Below are 21,148 nucleotides of genomic sequence, written 5' to 3' on the forward strand. Positions count from 1 at the left end.
TGGCCGTCAAAGCAGCACGTGCAACACGTTAACGATGGCGGTCAGAGGCAGGTAAGGTGTGAGCGCCACTTTGAAGGACGGGTGAGATTTGGGAAATCTGAAGAGGTGAAGGAGGGCTGAGCGTCCGCGTGCGGTGGAGGGCAAGGTGGGGTAATGCAGTACTTCCGGCGGGTGTGGGGTGGGGCGACGGGCGGGGGGGGGGGGTTAAGGTAGTACTTCCGGGCGGGTTTGGTGGGGGGCAAGGTGGTGTCAGGCGGTACTTCCGGGAGTGTGGTGGCGGGAGAGGTGGGGTAAGGTAGTGCTTCCGGGTTTGTCTCGTTTCGCTGAGCGTAGCTGGAACTGCGGACGTCCTGCTCGTCTTCCTAACTCGTCATCTCAGGTCCCCGTCAAGGGCGGCAGACGTGGGGCGAGGGCGGGCCGTGTGTGGACAGAGTGAGTGCTCGCCTCCTGCCCGCCTCCAGCGACCCCCTCTGCTTATCAGACGAGGTGAGATGCCGCCTTGTTTCCAGGGGGAGTTACCCTAGGGGGAAACGTCTTGGGGAGTAGATGAGGCCAGACCTTTTGTCTCACACAAGTGAGATGTGAGATGTGGGCACACCAGGGTCTCTAGGAGTGCTTCTTCTGCTACGGGGCTTAAACATCCGGCAGAATGCCCCTGTGTTATCGCTAAGAGCCTTGAGAAGTTGCTTCTTCCAGTGACAGCTCAGGGAGGTCGCCCACCATGAAACAAAATGCCCTTCCTCCTTCCTGCCTTATTAAGTGAGCACGGATGAGTCATTCAACCTTTGAGCCCGTTTCTTGAACTGAAATACAGTTAACGGGTGAGGATAATCCCGCCCTGTTGATTTCACAACGTTGATATGATGGGCAAAGGAAATACGTGTGCACGAACACTACTACCTACCTACCTCACTGCGGGAACTTCAAAGAACAGTCAAAGCTTCAGCAAGTTAGTCCCTACCAATTTCAAGTGATGCGGTCCTGGAGTGCCCCTCACTGCCACGCCATCAAGCCTCATGGGGAAAGCAAGCACTTTGCAGCAAATAGTAGCGCCTCCAGCCCAGACGTTTCCACCGCCACACCCTACCAAACATTTCAAGTTAACTCCAATTCTACATAATCTCTTCCAGGAGACAGAAAAGGAGGGGGCATCTCTCAATTCATTTCGTGAAACAAGTATTTCATGGGCTAGTATCCTCCCGATACCAAAATCAGACGAAGACAGTACAGACAAAACAAAACACAACAAAACCCCCAAAGCCCTCTAGACCTCGTAAATATAAATGCCAAACTTCGTAACAAAATGCCATATAGAATTCAGCATTTGTGAAAAGAATTCTATACCGGGACCAGGTTTATTTCTAACCCTCCGTCTACCCCTATTATTGGTGGCACTTATTTTTGGCACATTTTGTCTTCTGATTATTTACCATTTTGTTACACGTTGTCTGGTTCATAAATGTCTCCTCTGCCCCCAAACACTGCAATATCTTTGAGAACATAGCCTGTATCATATGTAGTATTTCTTTTGTTTACCTTCAAAAATAGAAGCATTTTGTTGTGCACCCTTTAACAAATAACATCATACTCAAGATCAAAATAGGGACTTTACAGGTGTTCATCGAATGGTCCCGATTTTTGGGGAGGAAGGGGGAGCATATCAAGAAAAGCCACATCCACCTACATTTACGCAAATATACTAGGATATGGTGATCTCAAGACAAAGAATTCTAATTTTTTTTAATTAAAAAAAACTTTAAGTTTATGTATTTAATTTGAAAGAGACAGAGACAGTGCAGGTGGTGCACTCTCTCATAGGGAGAGAGAATCACAAGCACAGAGCAAGCCTGACTCGGGACTCAAACTCACAAACCATGAGATCATGACCTGAGCTGAAATCAAGACTCGGATGCTTAACTGACTGAGCCACCCAGGTGCTCAACAGAATTCTAATTTCAAGCAGATCTAAAATAACCTGTATCTGGGAAGCCTGGGTGGCTCAGCAGGTTGAGCGTCTCTCTCTCTCAAAATAAGTAAATAAACTTAAAATAAAATAACCTGTATCTTCATCAGTAAAGGTTATATAACCAGAGTTGTACTGACAGAACACATTAATGTCTTTGGGGAGAAGTGAAGCTATTGTTCTCTGAGTAAAGGTATTACAACTAACTGAATTTTATCAGAGAGCAATATATTAAGCCTGGTTAATTTTTTTAAAATGTTTATTTATTTATTTATTTTGAGAGAGAGAGAAAGGAACATGTGTGCATAAGCAGGGGAGGGGCAGAGAGAGGAAGAGAGAGGGAGAGAGAGAATTCCAAGCAGGCACTGAGCTGTCAGTGCAAAGCCCAACACAGGGCTCGAACCCAGGAACCATGAGATCATGACCAGAGCCGAAGTCAAGAGTCAGACACTTAACCTACTGAGCCCCGCAGGTGCCTACGTCTGGTTGATTCTTTATGTAGAAAACTACTTGTCTTCCACTTTGTTATGCTAAGGAAGGTACAGCAAATAAGTTTCCACGGAGTGAAATATGAAATTTCCACGATAGGATTTGCACACCCTGGGGCTGTGGAAAATGCGCAGACGCTGGAATTCTAGTCTGCAGTCTACTCACTGGCATGGGAATGTTGGGCATATGATTTTGCATCTCTGGGGTTCACCTTTAATAGATGTGGTAACTTACACTCCAGTGTCATTGTGGGGATAGGAGATCCTGCGTGTGAGAAACACCTGACACATTCAAAGTGGCAAAGAAATGCTATTTATAATTATTAGTATGATTGCATAAAAGCACTTTGGATGGCTGGACAGAAGTCTGTCATGTGGACAGAAATGACAGAGGACAGCCGTAGAGCAGGCTCGCCCAACTTGCACAGGGCTCCCCACTCTCTCATGGTGCTCGCTCAGTCCTCCCCATTGAGGAAACCTCTCTTTCTCCCTGCCCTCACTCCCTCATACTGCCATTTCTTTTCCCTTCGTGATGTCACAGCCAAACGTCTTGAAACAATGGTGTGTGGCAGAGACCTCCAGCTCAGGCCGTGGACACAGCAGTTGAGTGTTTGTCTCTACAGAGTAAATCCACCCGGTTCACACACTTACGGTAACTGTCTGCACTACAGGTGAAACCAGTAACCGACAGAATCATATACTTATAAATTTGAAATCGAGGAAGGAAAGATTTGCAAATTAAGATATAATTTACAGCTATGCAATTAAGTCATATTTTTCCAAATATGGTTCCAAACTCAGCCTTTACACATAGTGAATTATACATGCGTGTATGGGGAGTTATTAGTTTGTGTTATTCACTTTTTTAAATTATGCGGTTTCAGATGCTTTGGAAAAGCAAAGAGCCCCAGGAGCAGTGCGAAAGCCAAGGAACAAGCTTCCGTTCCCTCACCCTCACTCAGTTCACCTGTGCACCAGTCAATGGCAGTTGTGACCACGGTGAGTCATAAATTGATTTCAATATTGCAACTAGAATGAACAAAAGTAAAGCATGATAGAGGACATCAGAGAACACTGCACAAAGTAGGATAATAGTGCTTTGTGAAACTTTAAAGAATTGTGGCAAGATATATATAAAATGCGCCATCTTAACCATTTTGAAGTGACGTTAACCACATTGACAGTGTCGTGCGACCATCACCAATGTTTCATGAGACTTGCTGCGTGCGTGCGTGTGTGTGTGTGTGTGTGTGTGTGTGTGTGTGTAGTGGGCTGTGATATAAAATGTATTTCTTTTTTTTTTAGAGGCCTGAGCTTGGGTGGCTCAGTCGGTTAAGTGTCTGACTTCGACTCAGGTCATGATATCACAGCTCATGAGTTTGAGTCCCGCATCAGGCTCTGTGCTGACAGCTCGGGGCCTGGAGCCTGCTTCAGGTTCTGTGTCTCCCTCTCTCTCTGCTCCTCCCCCGTTCTTGCTCTGTTTCTCTTTCTAAAATAAATAAATATTAAAAAAATAAAATGTATTTCTTTTTTTTAAATAGACTTTATTTTTTTAAGTGTATTTATTTATTTTTAAGGAGGGAGAGGCCGAGAGAGAGGATCCCAAGCTGGCTCTGTGCTGTCAGTGTAGAGCCTGACTCGGGGCTTAGTCCCGCCAACCGAGACTGTGACCTGAGCTGAAATCAGGAATTGGATGATCAACCGACTGAGCCACCCAGGCGCCTCTAAAATGTATTTCTTACTGTGCGTCATGGTGCCTGTAAAAAGCATGGAAACTCTGCGTTAGCTCACTTTTCATGTATGCAAAATAATGGGAAGGGCATCCACTACGAGACTTCAGTGGAACCCGAGTGGTAGAGAAACCCTCTGCACCTAAAGATGAGAAGATTCTAAACAAAAGTGTAAATTCAGATACTTGACCTAATGAAAGATTTGAAATGCGTATTTGTGTCTGTGTGTGTGTGTCCCACATTTGTTCACCCGATGGGTACGTAGGGTGTTGTGCTCTGAGAGTAACACCCCCAGAGTTGGGCGGGGGGAAGGTCACCAAGTGTCATCCTTTGAAACCGAAGGTGAAAACGATGGACAGAAAGTGCCTGCTAGGTGGCAGCTCCAACTGCAGTGACTGTCCCTGTCACCAAGGAGACCCAAGTGTTTCACTGAGTGGATTAAGGAAACAGTGTTTCCTACATCTAATCAGAGTGACTAAAATATATCCAGAGGAAAACACCATTGTGATAATGCCAATGTATGGAAAAGTATAATTCACCCAACTCTGGCATGTGGTATCTAAGGTTATAAAGTTGTCAAAACAAACAGACAAAGAAACAAAAATAGCTGTCACCATGGAATCCAGAAAAAAAAAAAAAAGGTACAAGTGATAAGAATTCCATGTCTGCTGCATTTGCTGTATGTAGTGAATGGTGTTAGAAATAAAGGCAGCTCTAGGGCGCCTGGAGGGCTCAGTCCGTTAAGTGCCCAACTTCAGCTCAGGTCACGGTCTCCCGGTTCGTGGGTTCGATCCCCCTATCGGGCTCTGTGCTGGCAGTGCGGAGACTGCCTGGGATTCTCTCTCTCTCTCCCTCTCTCTCTCTGCCCCTCCCCCCCTTTCTGTCTCTCTCTCTCTCTCTCTCTCTCTCTCTCAAAATAAATAAATGAACTTAAAAAATAAATAAAGGTAGCTCACTAAGAATTGACAGAAGCTTATAGGAGGCTGGTGAGTGAGTTAGCAAAGTTGGGATGATCTCTGTTCAGCAAGCATTCACTAATACCAGTCACTGTGACAAATGGTGAAGATGCAAATTCTAAGATCAAGCTCCTGCCTTTGCAAAGTTTATAATAAGCCAAAGATAAAGTGCACCCATAAGTGGGGTTTCTGTGCCTCACAGTGAGAGCCGTGTTACAGGTTCACCCCGCGTGGGGCGGGAGCATGAATGATGACCTGATCAGCTGGCAGTGGGTTGGAGGCGCGTATTCCGGGAGGTCTTCCTGGAGGAGGTCAAAGCGTCCGAGTTACGTCTTGGAAAGAATGGATGAGTACTGGCCAGAGGAAGAAGGGAGAGACAGAAGGGGAAACACACAGAGGTGCGGGTGGCTTAGTGTGCTCAGGGAAACTCTGGCTGGTTCCATGACCGGGGAGGGGAAATTTCAAGCCCCATCAGGTGGTTGTGATTAATGTTTAAAAATGGAGCCTGTTGTTACCTGGGGGCTCCCCTCTTCACAACAGGGGGGGCATCTTTGAGGACCGGGTGGGGGGTCTATTTCACAAAACAATGAGGCAGAGAGTCCTCATTAGAGAAATTTGCGAGGGGAGACGCCCACTTGTCTGCAGACTTGTGTGCGCAACCTGGGCACCTGGCGCCACCTGTGCTCAGCCTTCGTGGAGGGGCGGGGCCCCCAGCTCCAGGCGGGATGAGGCTCACCGAGGCAGGGGAATGACTGCCTGGAACACAGGCAGCACTGTCTAGACAGTGGCTCTCTCTCCCCTTGGAGGGATGCCTCTCATTTCTTCAGAAGTTGAGTGTTCAGGAATATCGGGTTAAAAAGAACATCTACTTTGCCAGGTCTGCGAGATTAAAATATTCCCAAGTTAATAATAAAAAACAAATGCTTATTAAGTCTAGTTCTCTGCCTGAAACATCCAAGCTGGGAAGTGTCTTCAGAATGTCTGTGTCTCGTCAAGTCCTTCCTTGTATGAAGCCACAGCAGACAGTCATGGCGAAGTGCAGTCTTTTCCCGGGCCTGGACTGATACTTGGGCCTTTCGGCACTGGGTGGGGCCGCTGTCCCAGAAGGGAATAGCGTGAGTCTAGGCTGTGGGTCCAGGCGGCACCCTCCGCCACCTGGGCTTACTTCCAAGGGAGACCTAAATCCAACCGCAGAGGCCTTGAAGGGCCAGCCTAGGTCATCATTGCGTGTCTTCACGCAGGAGCCAGCCTGAGGATGTCACAGAGCACGCTGCCTAACCTTCTCGAGAGAGAGTCCCTCTTTCCAGAATTCTGTACTCAGGTAACCTGTACCTCCCTTGCGGCCCCTCAGGGGTATGACTCTCCCTTCCCCTCACTCCTTGCCCTGAGGCCTCCCCCCGCCTAGGCTGGCACCTGCTGGCATGCCCACCCACTCTCCCAGCCTTCCCAGCTTGGAGACCCAGGGGTCTCGCCCAGGACCCTCTTCTCTAGCCAGAAGGCTGTGGCATGCCCCGGGAGGCAGTCCTTGGCTTTCACTGCATTTGACCAGTACCTGCTCATGGAATATGCAAGATCTCTTCACCATGTTTTTATTATCATGGGGAATTTAAAACACATACAGAAGAGGGGAGGAGTTTCAAGAACCCTCATCATTGGAGCAGCTGGGTGGCTCAGTCAGTTAAGCGGCCGACTTCGGCTCAGATCATGGTCTTGTGGTCTGTGGGTTCAAGCTCCACGTCAGGCTCTTTGCTAGCAGCTCAGAGCCTGGAGCCTGCTTCGGATTCTGCGTCTCCCTCTCTCTCTGCCCCTCCCCTGCTTGCTCTCTGTCTCTCTCTCTCTCTCTCTCTCAAATAATAAACACTAAAAAAACATTTTTTTTTTTAAAAAAGAGCCCCAATCGTGAGGCGTCCATTACGGAGCTTCAACAATTTTCAACTCACCAGCCTCTCCCATTATTTCTTATATACTCCTACTGACCACTTTAGATGGTTTTGAAGCAAATCCTGGACATAATATCATATCATTCACCAATGCATCTGTATCTCTAAAGGAAAAATCTCCATTTGAAGAGTTTCAAACTCACAGACAAGTTGTGACCGCTTACATATTCTACACCTAGATTTACCAGGTGTATTTCTGTGTATGTGTGTGTGTGCATCTCACTAAAGCATCTGAGAGAAACTTGCAGAGACCTTCACCTGTCACCCCTAGATACTTCAGTTTATATCTCCTATGGCCAAAGAGATTCTCTTACACAGCCGTGAAACAAGTTAATAAATCATTCCAATTCAGGACACGTAACCTTGCTGATAAGACTGGGATAGAGGCCATACTGGAGTTCTGTGTCCATCATAGCAAATGTCACTGTGATCGAGCACCTGGCCTAGAGTTACACACTGCATTCACTTGCATATCTCCTCTGTTGCCTTTAGTTTGGAAAATCCCTCAACCTCTCGCTGTCATTCCTGACCTTGATATTTTTGAAGATAATGGACATCTTAACTTTTGAGTTTGTAGGCCACCATTACTGGGAAAGCCAACTTTCAACTTGAGTCAGATGGGGTCCGCCATATGTATCCAGTATAAGAACATCCTTTCCCGCTTTGAAATTACTTAAGTGTAAGCAATTAATAAGCTGTGCAATGGCAACATAACCTGTTCCTCAACAACCTTCCCCCAGTGATTTTAGCCTTTACCGATGATTCCTGCCAGAATATACCCCATGACAGCTCCAACATGGTCACGTTTCACTTTATTAGTCAGAATTCTACCATAAAGGAAAGCTTTCCCTTTTCCCTCCTCATTGCTGGTATATTTTTTACTTACCCATTATTTGGTATTTCTTAGTACAAACTCATGCATTCTTTACTTCCCCCAATGTATTCTTTTTTTTTTTTTTTTTTCAACGTTTATTTATTTTTGGGACAGAGAGAGACAGAGCATGAACGGGGGAGGGGCAGAGAGAGAGGGAGACACAGAATCGGAAACAGGCTCCAGGCTCTGAGCCATCAGCCCAGAGCCTGACGCGGGGCTCGAACTCATGGACCGCGAGATCGTGACCTGGCTGAAGTCGGACGCTTAACCGACTGCGCCACCCAGGCGCCCCTTCCCCCAATGTATTCTAATGTATTACCGGTATTTTTCATTGTGATAGTTCCACCTAATTTGACTAAGCTAGTTCCTTATTGTATTTTTATTTTGGTGGCTTTTGGGGGCCAGAGAGCCACCAAAGCTTAAAACCTTTTTTGAATCCCCTCTCACCTCAGAATAAAATCTCCACTCACCGTGAAACCCTAAGTGGACCACAAAGACCCCTGAGGTTCTTCCTTGTTTGCCCCTCCAGGCTCTTGTGCCTTCCACCCACCTTATCAACTAGGCTTTTTGCTTCGTCAGGTCAAATACTTCTGTTCTGATCTGGACTGGCCTTCCGCTCCCTGCTGGGATGCTTATCAGCGGCTTCTCTACTCTGGTCTCTTTGGCCTTGGCTTACTTACCACTTTCTCTGATTCCTCCTCCAAGCTGTCTCTGGCCCCTTCTGTGCTTGCTCTCTGGGTACATAGCAGCCTTCTCCCTCTTTATCCTTTCATGTCTGTTCACCTGCTTCCTGTGCTGTGCTGCTCTGTGCTGTCTCCCCAGCACTTAGCACAGCCCCTGATGGGGAGCAGGTACCTGGTGAGCTCTTGTTTACTTAAGAATAAGTGAATAGTTCTAAATTATTTGGAATAAAGTTTGAGCAGTGTGCTTAAGCCACAAATGAGCTCGCTAACATATACGTCATTTTCGATGATGATATACACAATGAAGAAAAAGCGTTTATTTTTTCACAGGAAATGTTGGCAGAATAAAAGAAAACAATGTTCTCAGATACTCACTGAAATTCAGGCCTTTAATAAGAGAAAAGTATCTTGGTTTTTTTTTCTGTTGGTTAATTCAACAGACATTTATTAAGGAGGTACAATGCCACCCCACACACATGGGGCTAGATATCACACATGGTTTCTGCCCTTGTGCAACTGACCGCTCTTCGGGTTGGCTGGCGTGTACATGGCAAGTTCTAGCAGCTTTGATAGCGCTATGAGTAAGAGTGCTAGGAGGACCCAGAAAGGAAGCCAACTGTCTCAGAGGAAAAGATTTAAATGGTTGACATTTGAGCTGTACCTTGAAAATGAAGCTAGGTTTTACCAGAAGTGGAAGAGACAGGGGACACTCCAGGCAGAGGAAAATGCATACAGATGGAGGGCACGGAAGAAGCCATGTGCCCAGAAGTGAAATGAGGCTCCAGGCTCAGCTCTGCAGGCAGCGACGCCTGGGAGCCAGGCTCCTCCTCCTCCATTGTTTAACAGGATTGTCAGTAAAGTGTGTCCTACAGTGTAAAGCCTGTGCTGCATTCATGACTACAGCCGGTGACATCCCGGTGTCTTAAGAAATGCTTGTCATGTGGATGTGATGAAGGTCAGGTGTCTAACTCTGGGGCAGGAAGAGATGTATGGGGACCAATTTGTGAAGGCTAGTCCATAAAACACAACTTGGACTTCCCCTCAAGGGCCGACAATCAGGGGAGGAGGAGGAGGAGGCTCTTTAAGGAGATGTGTGTTGGCACGATGGGTGGTAGGGTGAGTATAAAGGAAAAAGATTGGCCACTGTGCTATTGAAACAAGTCAGGAGAGAGGGAATAGCAAGCAAAACCTTCCTAAGGGGGAGGAATTATTTCTTAGGTAGGATAGGTAGAACTTGTAATGGTGTGACATGGGAAGTGAGAGGGTACATGGGCTGAGATATTTATGCTAACATGTTTTTTAAAAGTGATTTTTTCTAAGCAGCAATGCCATAAAAATGTGTTTTAGGTTATAACCTCACATTCCAGGGTGAAAATGGATGTTTCTTTTGAAACACAGGCCAAAAAAAATCATAGGGGAACAAAAAAACAGTTTTTCTTTTATTTTGTAAACTTCATTTTATTTGTTTTTAATTCCAACACAGTTCACACAGTGTTATATCAGTTTCAGGTGTACAACATAATAATTCAACAGTTCTTCTTGATAAGTGTACTCTTAATCGTCATCACTTATTTCCCCCATCCCCCACCCACTCTCCTCTGGTGACCATCAGTGTGTCCTCCACAGTTAAGCGTCTGTTCCTTGGTTTGTCTATGCCTCTTTTTTTTTCCTTTGCTTATTTGGTTTCTTAAATTCCACATGTGAGTGAAATCCTGTGGTATCTTTCTCTTATTTCACTTACCATTATACTGTCTAGCTCCATCCACGTTGTTGCAAATGGCAAGATTTCATTCATTTTTATGCCTGAGTAATATTCCATTGTGTATATAGACCGCATCTTCTTTATCCATTCATCAGTTGATGGACACTTGGGTTCTCTCCATAGTTTGGCTATTGTTGATAACACCGCTACAAACATCAGGGTGCACATCTCCCTTTGAATTAGTGTTCTCATATTCTTTGGGTAAATACCTAGGAGTGCGATTGCTGGATTGTAGGGTAAATTCTATTTTTAACTTTTGGAGGCAGCTCCATACTGTTTTTCACAGCAGCTGCACGAGTTTGCATTCCCACCAACAGTGCATGAGGGTTCCCTTTTCTGTGTCCTCACCAGCACCTGTTGTTTCTTGTGTTGTTGATTTTAATCATTCTTTTTTTCAAGTTTATTTATTTATTTTGAGAGAGAGCGAGCAGGGGAGGGGCAGAGAGAGGGAGAGAGAGAATCCCAAGCAGGCTCCATGCTGTCGGGAACAATGAAATGATGGCCTGAGCTGAGATCAAGAGTCCCGTGCTGAACCAGCAGAGCCACACAGGCACCCCGATTTTAGCCATTCTGACAGGGGTGAGGTGATATCTACAAAAAGCATTTTGATCGAGGAAAGATCACACAATGTGAGTACGAAATAAGAGTTGTCATTTCAACATAAAGTATTCCCATATCACTTAGGTTACTGGTTTTTTCTGTAATTTAGGAACTTATCTGTGTACCATAATGTCTGCCTGAATGTAGACATAAGCAAGATGGTGAAAGCTTAATTTACCGTCTTTAGGGAATTCCTGATTGGTCCAAGGAGGTCCACGTCACTGGGCCTAGGGGTGAGTTCAGCAGCAGAGAGGAGGGGCCTGAGTCCAGAACATTACAGGAGCAGTTATGCACATAGAGCCCACCTGAGAAAGGCTCCCCGCCTGCCCCACCGGTGCTCTTGGGAAGTGTGTTTTGTTTTTGTTTTTTGTTTTCTAAGTTTATTCTGAGAGGGAGAGAGTGTGAGTGAGCAGGGCAGGGGCAGAGGGACAGAGAAAATCCCAAGCTGGTTGTCACACCCCACACAGAGCTCAAACCCTGGACCTGAACTGAAATCGAGAGTTGGGTGCTCGAGACTGAGCCCCCGGGCTTTAAACGCTACACTTAGTGCTTTCAGTGTTGGAGGGAATTTCAGTCCTCGGAGGTTTTTATTTTTAAAGTCTTGCTATGAAGGGGCATCTGGGTGGCTCAGTCCGTTAAGCGTCGGGCTTCGGCTCAGGTCATGATCTCACAGCTTGTAAGTTCGAGCCCCGCATGGGGCTCTGTGCTGACAGCTCAGAGCCTGGAGCCTGCCTCGGATTCTGTGTCTCCCTCGCTCTCTGCCCTTCCTTTGCTACTTCTCTCTCTCTCTCTCTCTCTCTCAAAAATAAACATTAAAAAAAAAAAAAAGTCTTGCCGTGAATATCACTAGGTAGTGTGCAAGCTCCTTAGAGCCGGGAGGTGACATGGTCACACAGCAAAGTGCACCCAACACCGGGGCCTGAGGACGCGGAAGTCCAAGCGCACACCTGCATGCACACGTCCCTCCGCAGCACGAAAGGGAAGCACAGGTGCAGGGACTGGCTGGGCAGTGACCAGAAAACACCTTCAGTACGTGTGAACTGCAATGGGACTAATTCAAATGTCCACGTCCATACGTCCATACGATCAGTGCTCAGTAGGGAGCCGGCTTCAAGGAGGTGAACACACTTGTCTTCCGTCCCCGCACCACGGGTGTGGGTGGGTGACACAATGTGACTCGAGACCCGGGAGAGCCTGCAGCACGGAGCTGACGCCCGGCGCCCCGGGGCTCTCCGGGGCCCAACCTGCGCCTGGGCGGACCGGGCGGGAGCGGGGGGAGAAGTGGTGTGTGGGTGTGTCTGTTCAGGCACTGAGGGGCAGGGGTCTGCGGGCGGGGTCGCCATCCCAGGGTGAGGGGGAGACCGGGTCGCGGTCCTAGGGTGAAGGGGGGACGGGGTCGCGGTCCCGGGGTGAGGGGGGGACGGGGTCGCGGTCTCGGGTGAGGGGGTCGGGGGTCGGGGGTCGTGGTCTTGGGAGGCGGGGACCGGGGTGCCGGGAGACGGCCATCTGCTAGCAAGGCGGAGGTCGCAGGACTACGCTACGGCGCCGCCTCCTCAAGTCGCAGCGGGGGCGGTGGGGACCGAGGGGACGGCGGGGCGGGGCGGGGTTGCGTGCGCGCCCGCGCCAATCACCAGCGCAGCCGGGAGGGGCGCGCGCACGGAAAGGCCGGGAAGCAGAGGGGAGGGCCGGGCGCCGCACGCAGCCAATCGGGACGCCGCGCTGCCATGACGAGAGGCTCTCCCGGGCGTAGAGCGCCAGTCGGCGGGCCCGGCCGCTGAGTCCGAGGGCGCGCGGGTGCGCGGGCGCGCGAGGCGGGACTTCCGCCGAGCCCCGGAAGTGGGAGCTGTGTGTTCTCATGCGAACGGGAAGGAGCGTTGGGGCGCCGGAGTCGCGAGGTTGAGACATTTTTCGGGCCCGAAACGGGAAGGAGCCGCCGCCGCCCGCCGCCAGCCCGCGCCGCGCCGCCCCCGCCGCTCGTCCGGGCCGGCCGCGCCCTCCCCGCCCCTCCCTCTCGGCCCCGTCCGCGTGTGGCGCGGTCGCCGGGCACCGGGGCTGCGGCGGTCGGCGGCCGGGCGGCGGCGGCGCTGCTGACAGGTGAGCGCGGCAGGCGGCGAGCGGGCCGCTCCGTCCTCTCCGCTTCCCGCTTGGAGCCGGGCCGCCGCCTCGGACCCGCGCCGCGCCCGCCTGTCACGGGCCGCCATCTTCCCGGAGGACGCGGCGGCGGGCGGCGGGCGGGCCGGACGGGGCCGGGCGGCGGGCAGGGCCGCGGTGGCGGGGCCGCGCCGGGCTGCGGGGCCCGGGTGCAAGGCCGGGGGTCGGGGCCGGGGCGCGGGGGTCGGGGGTGGGAGTCGGGGGCGTGGGGGTCGGGGCCGGGAGTCGGGGCTGGGGGCGTGGGGGTCGAGGCCGGGCCAGCGCCGCCGTCCGGCCCGCACTGCAGAGGCCTCGCCCTGCCCTCCGCCCCGGGCCCAGGCCCCGGCGGCCGGCCGAACGGGGAGGGGACGGGGTCATTCGGACCAGGAAGTGGGGATCCTGTTGCTCCGGGTGTGTCTGGGGAGCTCCCGTTCTCCCCTCGATGGGCTTGAGCAGAGGCGGGTTCTGAAGGAATTAGAGAGAAATCAAATCTAAGGATGCCCTGCGTTCGAACTAGGACCACGGTACACTGTGGTGAAAAGGACAGGTCAGCAGTCTCTTACCACCTGCGTCTCAGGCGTGTCCAATCCGAACGTAAACTTAAGATTTCGGTGCAGTTTTGTGTTGCATGTTCGTTTCTTATTTTTATGTAAAACGGCCTTTAATTTTGGATGAGATGCAACTAGAAAATTATCCGTAGGGTAACTCTTAAGCGTTCGACACTGTCTTCCTGGCTGCACTGTAATTTGTCCTAATCTTAAACGGAAGTTTGAAGTTTTGGATAACTGAGGAAACCGAACGATTTCGCTGCACTGTGCAGGGAAATTACTTGGTAAGTGTGAGGGTTTTAAAAAAGGATAATGCCAACTCGAAGATGAATGTTGTAAGTATACAAATTACTTTCCCTTTCGAAAGTTTTTTTTTTTTTCTTAATGCTATTTAGTTGGTTTCTTAAGTTGTGTGAAGAATTTAAAATGCACTTGAAATAAGTGCTAAGTTGTCCTTTGCAAAAGGGGGGGGGAGGGGAAGAGATGTTCCCTGGTGCACTGTGTGAGCAATGTGCAATTTCCATAGTTCCCCACCTGCCCGGCTCCCTCTAATTTACAGTCAGGGTAATTTACAGAAGTTGAAATGGTTGTGGCTTTTTCGCTTTCCTCTGTATTTAGTATAGGGACAGGCAGTTTGATGAAACAAGCTATAAGAGAGATCTCTTGACTGGAGTTTGCTTGGGTTGCTAAAGTGAAGCATCAGATTAGCAAATTTATTATTCAACCATAAAGTTGATTTGTGTATTTCCCTTTGAAACTTGCCTGTGGTTGGAGATAAATTTCATCCTGTATTTTGAAACATTAATGTGACTTGACTTATTTACATGGAAGAATGGCATGGTGTCTTACTGGTTGGAAATGACTTACCCTCTTGGTGCTTCACTGGCCATCTCTAGAAGGGGTAATAATGTCAGCCTCTTAGGGTTGTTGTGACAAGTTGGGTGTTTTACTATTCATTAACCTATTAATAGAAATTAATAATAAGTTCTTATTAAAACTTGAAAATGTTTACCTTATTACTATTTTCAATATTCAGTGATTGTCAATTTTAATAAAAAATTAAAAAATGCTTTGGAGAGTTTTTGTTTTGGTGTGTTTTGGTTGTTTGTTTTTGCTTGATCACATGTATCTGGGCAGAGAAAGCAGATTCTGAGGATAAAATGTGTATTTTGAGAAAGCAGTTACACTATGTTTGAGTAGAAGCCAGAGAGAAAATAGATGATAATGCGAGTGCTAGCATTCATTTTAACGTGTTTTCGTGGAAGAGTGGATGAAATTAAATGGCAGCATATTCAGGGAGATAGTGATTTTATTTAGGGTTCCCAGGGATTGTGCTTTAAAGGAAGTTGAGAGTTGGAGAATTTATTGAACTTAATATGATTTCCACAGATAAGCATAAGTTTTGACAAATACATACTTAACCTCTGTGGACACATGTTAGCGACTTGTTTGTATGAAGCAGTCTTCATACATAAAACGTAAGTCTAAAGTATGAAAAGTGCAAGTAGGGAGCACCAGGTTGTTAACAGTAATACAATAAACAGTACCTTCAGGTAGTTTAACTCCTGTTAAGTAGATTTGCGGCAGTATTTACAAGTTTTTGTAGTGCTAGACCTGTGGTCCCATTTACCAAGTGCGAAGTGCCTGACAGACTCCTTCCACTCTTATTTCAAAGTGAGTGCTGGATTCATACTTTCCATAGTGATAAGTGGGATCATAATTTTGGTCTTCCAATTTTAGTAACATGTGGTCTCTTTATGATGGTCCCTGGAGATTGTTAAAAGCAGTATGGATCTATGTTACTTTAAGTTGTGTTTGTTATTGCCCTCCCCTTAAAGGCACAAGTTTTAAATATGCTTGCATAACCTCATGGTTGTGCTCTTAGAATTCTCTCGTACTGGGGCCCCTGGGTGGCTCAGTCAGTTAATGGCCGACTTCAGCTCAGGTCATGATCTCGCGGTCCGTGAGTTCAAGCCCTGCGTCGGGCTCTGTGCTGACAGCTCAGAGCCTGGAGCCTGTTTCAGATTCTGTATCTCCCTCTCTGTGACCCTCCCCCGTTCATGCTCTGTCTCTCTCTGTCTCAAAAATAAATAAACATTAAACAAAATAAATAAAAAAAAAAGAATTCTCTCGTACTTAAGTATTTTTTTCAGTTTGGTAAATGCCAGAAAATCTCCGTGTGTTCTTGTAATTCTTCCTAAAAGGCCATTGACTGAACCTTTTTCTTATGGACAGAAGAAAACAAACACTGAAGTAGTTTTTATGGAAAATACATAGTTAAAAACTTGCTGGGCTTTGTTGCTTTTGCTCTTTTGTAAAACTTTATTCCTTTAAAGAGTTCTCTTTTTTTTGTCAGAGCTAATTTTAGAGTACACAGTAAATGAGGCACTGCCTTCTGAGAGAGAGAAAACTCACCAGATCTGATTGTAGTTTAGTTCAGCTCAGACTGTTTGCTAATTGTTGTACTTGCTAATACCTTTGGAGCTACTCTACTTCTGGAGTTACCTTGACTAGAAAATGAATTTATTTATTAGAATATGGAATTGTAAAGTGAAAAACCATTAGGTTCTCTTATTAGAAGGAAGATAATTCCAATGTGGAAATTTTTTTTGTTTTTGTTTTTGTTTTTTTTGCTAACGATCTAACACTTTGTTTTTCCTGTATGTAAATAAATGTCTTTAACCTTAGGAACAGGTAAGAAAAGTATTAACTCCGTTCATGTCTCCTTCCCTTCTTACCTTCCTCCACCCCCAAAGGCCCTCTTGTCCCTTTAATGCTTTCATATACTGACTTTTCACCATTTTCCTAGTAAGCTGCCTTCACGTAGTTAATAAGGGCTGCAGGTGAGTGATGCCACCACTTTTTCATCTCCTGTCGCAGTTTGATTTTGTCTTTAGTGTCCGTCCTACTTCCCTGGTAGTGAGACCTGGGTCACAGAGTGAATTGTATAACGTGAAGGACGTTTCATAATTTGACTCAAATTTAAAAGCATGCTACTTGATTTTTAGGGAGACTTTGAGAATCCTTAAGATGAGACTTAGTCTTCACTGAAAATGTTCTTTATGAAGTCTAATATGCAAATTTTTTGGCTTAAAAACTTATAAATTAGGATAGTATTTGTGTGACAGAAATAACATGTCTCTTTTTTACAGCACACCGTTTTAGTCACACTATGGCTAGAGGCTGCTTTAAAAGCATATCCTGTTTGTTGGGCCCTTTTTAAAAACTCCTCTGTGACTGTCCCCTGCCTAAATAAGAAACGCCCAGGGGCCTGGCTCCAGGGGCCTTGGCATTTCTGCATCCTCCTTGCTGGCCAGGCCACCTTTGCTTGGCCTGAACTGACCACTGCCTCTACCTCAGGACTGTGATGTTGGAGATGGTGCTGCCTCTGCTCCCCATAGTTTCTTTGCTTGAAATTGAATGTCTTTTTTTAAATTTATTTTTTCTTAACTTTGCTCTTTAATCCATCCTTATAAGGGTATTTCAGGAGTCCTTCAAGAATCTTTGCCTTAATTTCTAAAGCCGTGCTTAGTGCCTCTCTGTTTCTGTATCACCTTAGGCACAGCCCCTAATTAAGTAGGGCTCCTTGTGGGTGAGATGCTTTTTTTGTAACCTCTTTGCCAAGCTCAGGTCCAGGCCCCCCATACAGATCTTTCTCAACTTAGGATGGGCTTATGTCCTGGTAGACCTCTTGTAAGTTGAAAATGTTGTTAAATCAAAAATGTATTTAATACACCTAACCTTGAACCTCACAGCTTAGCCTTATTTACTGTAAACATGTTCAGAACACTTACATTAGCCCGCGGTTGGGCAAAATGCTCTAACACAAAGCCTGTTTGATTATGAAGTGCTGACTGTCTCTTGTGTCATTCATCGAATACTGAAAGTGACGAACAGAATGGCGGTGTGGGTACAGTTGTTACTCTCACGATCATGGGGCTGTCTGGGAGCCTGCTGGCTGGGAACAAGGTGGAAATTCAAAATTTGAGGTACAGCTTCTACTGAATGTGTATCACTTCTGGAAATTCAAAATTTGAGGTACAGCTTCTACTGAATGTGTATCACTTCTGCACCATTGTGAAGTTGAAAACTTGTATGTTGAAACATAAATTGGGGGCCCTCTGTAGATGTTTAGTAAACTTTAACTGGATGGAAAAAGGCGTGTCTGAAGACACCTCTCACTTGGTTGTAGGGAAATGACTTGCGGATAGTAGTTGCATGCCTGTATAACAGACACGAGAATCTTCACTTGAAACGAATGCAGTAGAAAGTGCGTGGTTATATTTACAAAATGTTAGTGGTTTGATAGCTCTATCTAGTGCTTGCCGTGTTTTAGATGGACTCATTTAATTACGTGACCTAGATTGTACTCTTTCTCAGTCTTTAGAAATGTGCCCCCTTTTTAATAACAAATGTTTCTTCTTTATTTGGCTTTAAAATGAAAACAAATTATATTAGCCCAAACAAAGCAATTTACAATAGTGAAAATGTATTTTTAAACTTAAGTGGATTTTTCCATTTTTCGTTCCCTGTGGAGAGTCATTGCTGCAGGGTCGGGTAGGGATGTAAGACAAGGGCTCCTGCCTTCTTTGAGGAGGTGTTTTGATCGGTGGGACGTGCGCGGTACAAAGACAAATGATACCAGAGCTTTAGAGCTTTTCTCTAGGGCTTGTGGTCTAGAAGGATCTAGAAGGGAAAGTGTGTTGTTTTATTTAGAGGAAAGCAGGCATGCATTTGGGTTCTTGAAGCTTCCATCCACAAAACTTGTTGATGGCTCTCAGCACACACTCCCTCGAGTAGTCTAGCTGTTACTGTTATATTACTACAGCAGGTCCTATGGCCGGCCCCCTGATCTCCGTTCCCTTATTTCTCTTTGTAGCTCTTACTATACTGTAATGTTCAAGTAATTTCCATGTATTTTTTTTTTTTAATGTTTATTTTTGAGAGAGATAAGAGGGCGAGCAGGGGAAAGGCAGAGAGAGACAGACACAGGGAGAGACAGGATCCTGAGTAGGCTCCACGCTGTCAGCACAGAGCCAGATGCAGGGCTCAAACTCATGAACCGTGAGATCATGATGTGAGCTGAAACCAGGAGTCGGACTGAGCCGACATTAACCGACTGAGCCACCTAGGCGCCCCTGTAACTTCCATATTTTATGTATGGTGCTTGAAAGTTAACTTTCTGAGGTTGAGGGTTTCTGTTTTCTTCAGTGACATGCACCTAGACCTTTGAACAGTACAGAGTATTCACTGAATAATTTATGAATAAATCTTAGGGTTATAATGGTGAGCAGAAGGGATGGATTGCTCTCCTTTCTGGAGCTTACTGTCCACTGAGGGACGTAGATAACCAATGAGCACGTATGAGAGCCATACATTGTGTTGGCCTTGTAGGCCTTGAGGGGCCAGGAGGCTCCCTTAGGAAGAGTGCAGTAGGGCGGGGAGGGGGGCGGGTAGCTGGCCATGGAAACAAGATGGGTGCACAGCAATACTGAGCACAGCGTTTGGAGGAATAATTTGAATGAGGCTGAGTAAAGAAGGGGTCAGACGAGGTAGCAGCTGGATCACATGGGATCTGAGAGATCTCCGCATAGGTGAGAATTTTGCTCTGTGTCCTAAGAACAATAGAAAGCAGTTGGAGGGTTTTCAGCAGGAGAATTCCATGACTATTGCCTTTTTAAGCAGTCTTATTCTGATTTATGGAGAGTGGCCTGGGGAGAAAGGAGAGGGCACACACAGATGGGTATTACTTGGCCCTGAGGTGGAGGGCCCTCGTGTTTATGTTGTGTTTATCACAGTGCAAAGGTCAAGCCCTGGCCTAAATGAAGAATTGCTTGTTTAGGAACTTTTTCATTTATATTAAACATAATGTTTAAAATAATATTTTAAAAATTTGACTTAAATTTGCTTGTGTTTATCAGTTGTAAAGTATATTTGTTATTTCAGCTTTTATTAAGACAGAATAATTAAGAGATTCCTTTTTTAGAAACTTCTGAAGAATGAGAACATTCTGTTTTCAGATTTCGAAAAGTTTTGTTTTATTGTCAAAGTTCAAAATACAAGGATGAAAACATAGTGACTGGTTTGATACAGATTTACAAGTTGCCTGAGTTTACAAGTTGATTATATCTCTCTGAACATGTTAAAAAAACCCCTTTTCAAATATTTTATTCTGAAAATATCGTGTCCTTTAAAACCAGTTCTTTAAAGATTACTTTCTGAACGTTTTTCTTTGTTAATTATGTTATTTCTCTGTATTTCATTGTTAAGTTTTACCATCTGTGTAATTTCTGCCTTACCATATATAACGTATGTATCCTCAGAGAGCTTGTAGTACTGTATAGCTGCCAGGCTCTTTCCAACTCTGCAGAGTCACAGAATCACAGAATAGCAGGAACATTTATTTATTTATTTATTATTTTGAAAGAGAGACCGCACAAGTGGGGGAGGGGAGAGAGAGGAGCAGAGAGAGCGTGAGTGAGAGAGGGAGGGAGAATCCTAACAGGCTCTGCGCTGTCAGCACAGAGCCTGACGCAGGGCTCGAGCCCACGAATCCTGACCTGAGCTTACACTGAGAGTCAGATGCTTAACTGACTAAGCCACCCAGGCGCCCCAGCAGGAATTTTTAAAAGTAGACTTGAGGGACTTTGGACTTCCGCTTCAGTCGCGATCGGTTCATGAGTTCAAGCCCCACATTGGGCTCCCTGCTGTTGTTAGCACGTAATCCCGCTTTGGGTCCTCTGTCCCCCTACCTCTCTCTGCCCCTACCCTGAGCACGCCCTCCGTCCCCCCCCCCAAATAAATAAACATAAAAAAAAAAAGTAGACTCAAAATGCCTGTGGAAAGTTACCTTTTAAAAATCTAGACATGTAGAACGTAAACCATTTTCTCTTGTGTTTTTAGGAGGTAAAAACATTCAAATGATAGTATGCTAGTTGTCTTTTGGTGCAGAAGTTTATTGTAATAACTTTTTTTGGATGAAACTTTCCCTGGGATTGGAAGTTTTCATGTTCCTTTTTGATTAATATCTGAATCTTCAGTGATTCTTGTTTTCAGAATATAAAGCTGTTTCCGGTGTCTCTTCAGCAGGTCACTTGAGTACAGACCATCGTACAAAATGAGTAACTGATGAGTCAGCGGTATTTTCTTCTTCACACATTACACAGTAGGGGCGGGGGGCAGTCCGTGAGGACCAAAGGTCGAAATGAGTACAGTAGTTCACAGCAGTCTGTTTGTGCTTGCAGCTCTTCACACTTTTTTGTATATGTTGATGTGTTTTCATTTCTTTTGCTGAAATGATTACCTTTCAGGCCACCTCTGTGGGAGAGTTAACCCTAAGGGTGAATGGACCAGGAGGAGAAAATAGAATCGCCACAAAAAACTGCAGATTTTAAGTCTTTTGTGACCCCGTGAACTTCCACTTACGAGTGAAGTGTGTCCCTGCACACAGTGCCTTGAGGTCATAAATGACCGT

The 21,148-nt window shown here is 46.4% G+C and overlaps 1 protein-coding gene and 1 pseudogene across 1 annotated transcript in view; one reads left to right on the top strand and one right to left on the bottom strand.

The window, feature by feature from the left end:
- The window catches only part of LOC125159575 (RNA guanine-N7 methyltransferase activating subunit-like), a 49,513-nt pseudogene extending 36,660 nt beyond the window's left edge, over positions 1 to 12,853 (bottom strand).
- LARP4B (La ribonucleoprotein 4B) overlaps positions 12,843 to 21,148 on the top strand; it is a 92,889-nt gene continuing 84,583 nt past the window's right edge. The window contains exon 1 of the mRNA XM_047848073.1: positions 12,843 to 13,090. The gene's annotated coding sequence lies outside the window, so the exon portion shown is untranslated. The remainder of the gene's footprint in view (positions 13,091 to 21,148) is intronic.

This window comes from Prionailurus viverrinus, unplaced genomic scaffold (assembly GCF_022837055.1).
Source record: "Prionailurus viverrinus isolate Anna unplaced genomic scaffold, UM_Priviv_1.0 scaffold_51, whole genome shotgun sequence".
Lineage (NCBI taxonomy): Eukaryota > Metazoa > Chordata > Mammalia > Carnivora > Felidae > Prionailurus > Prionailurus viverrinus.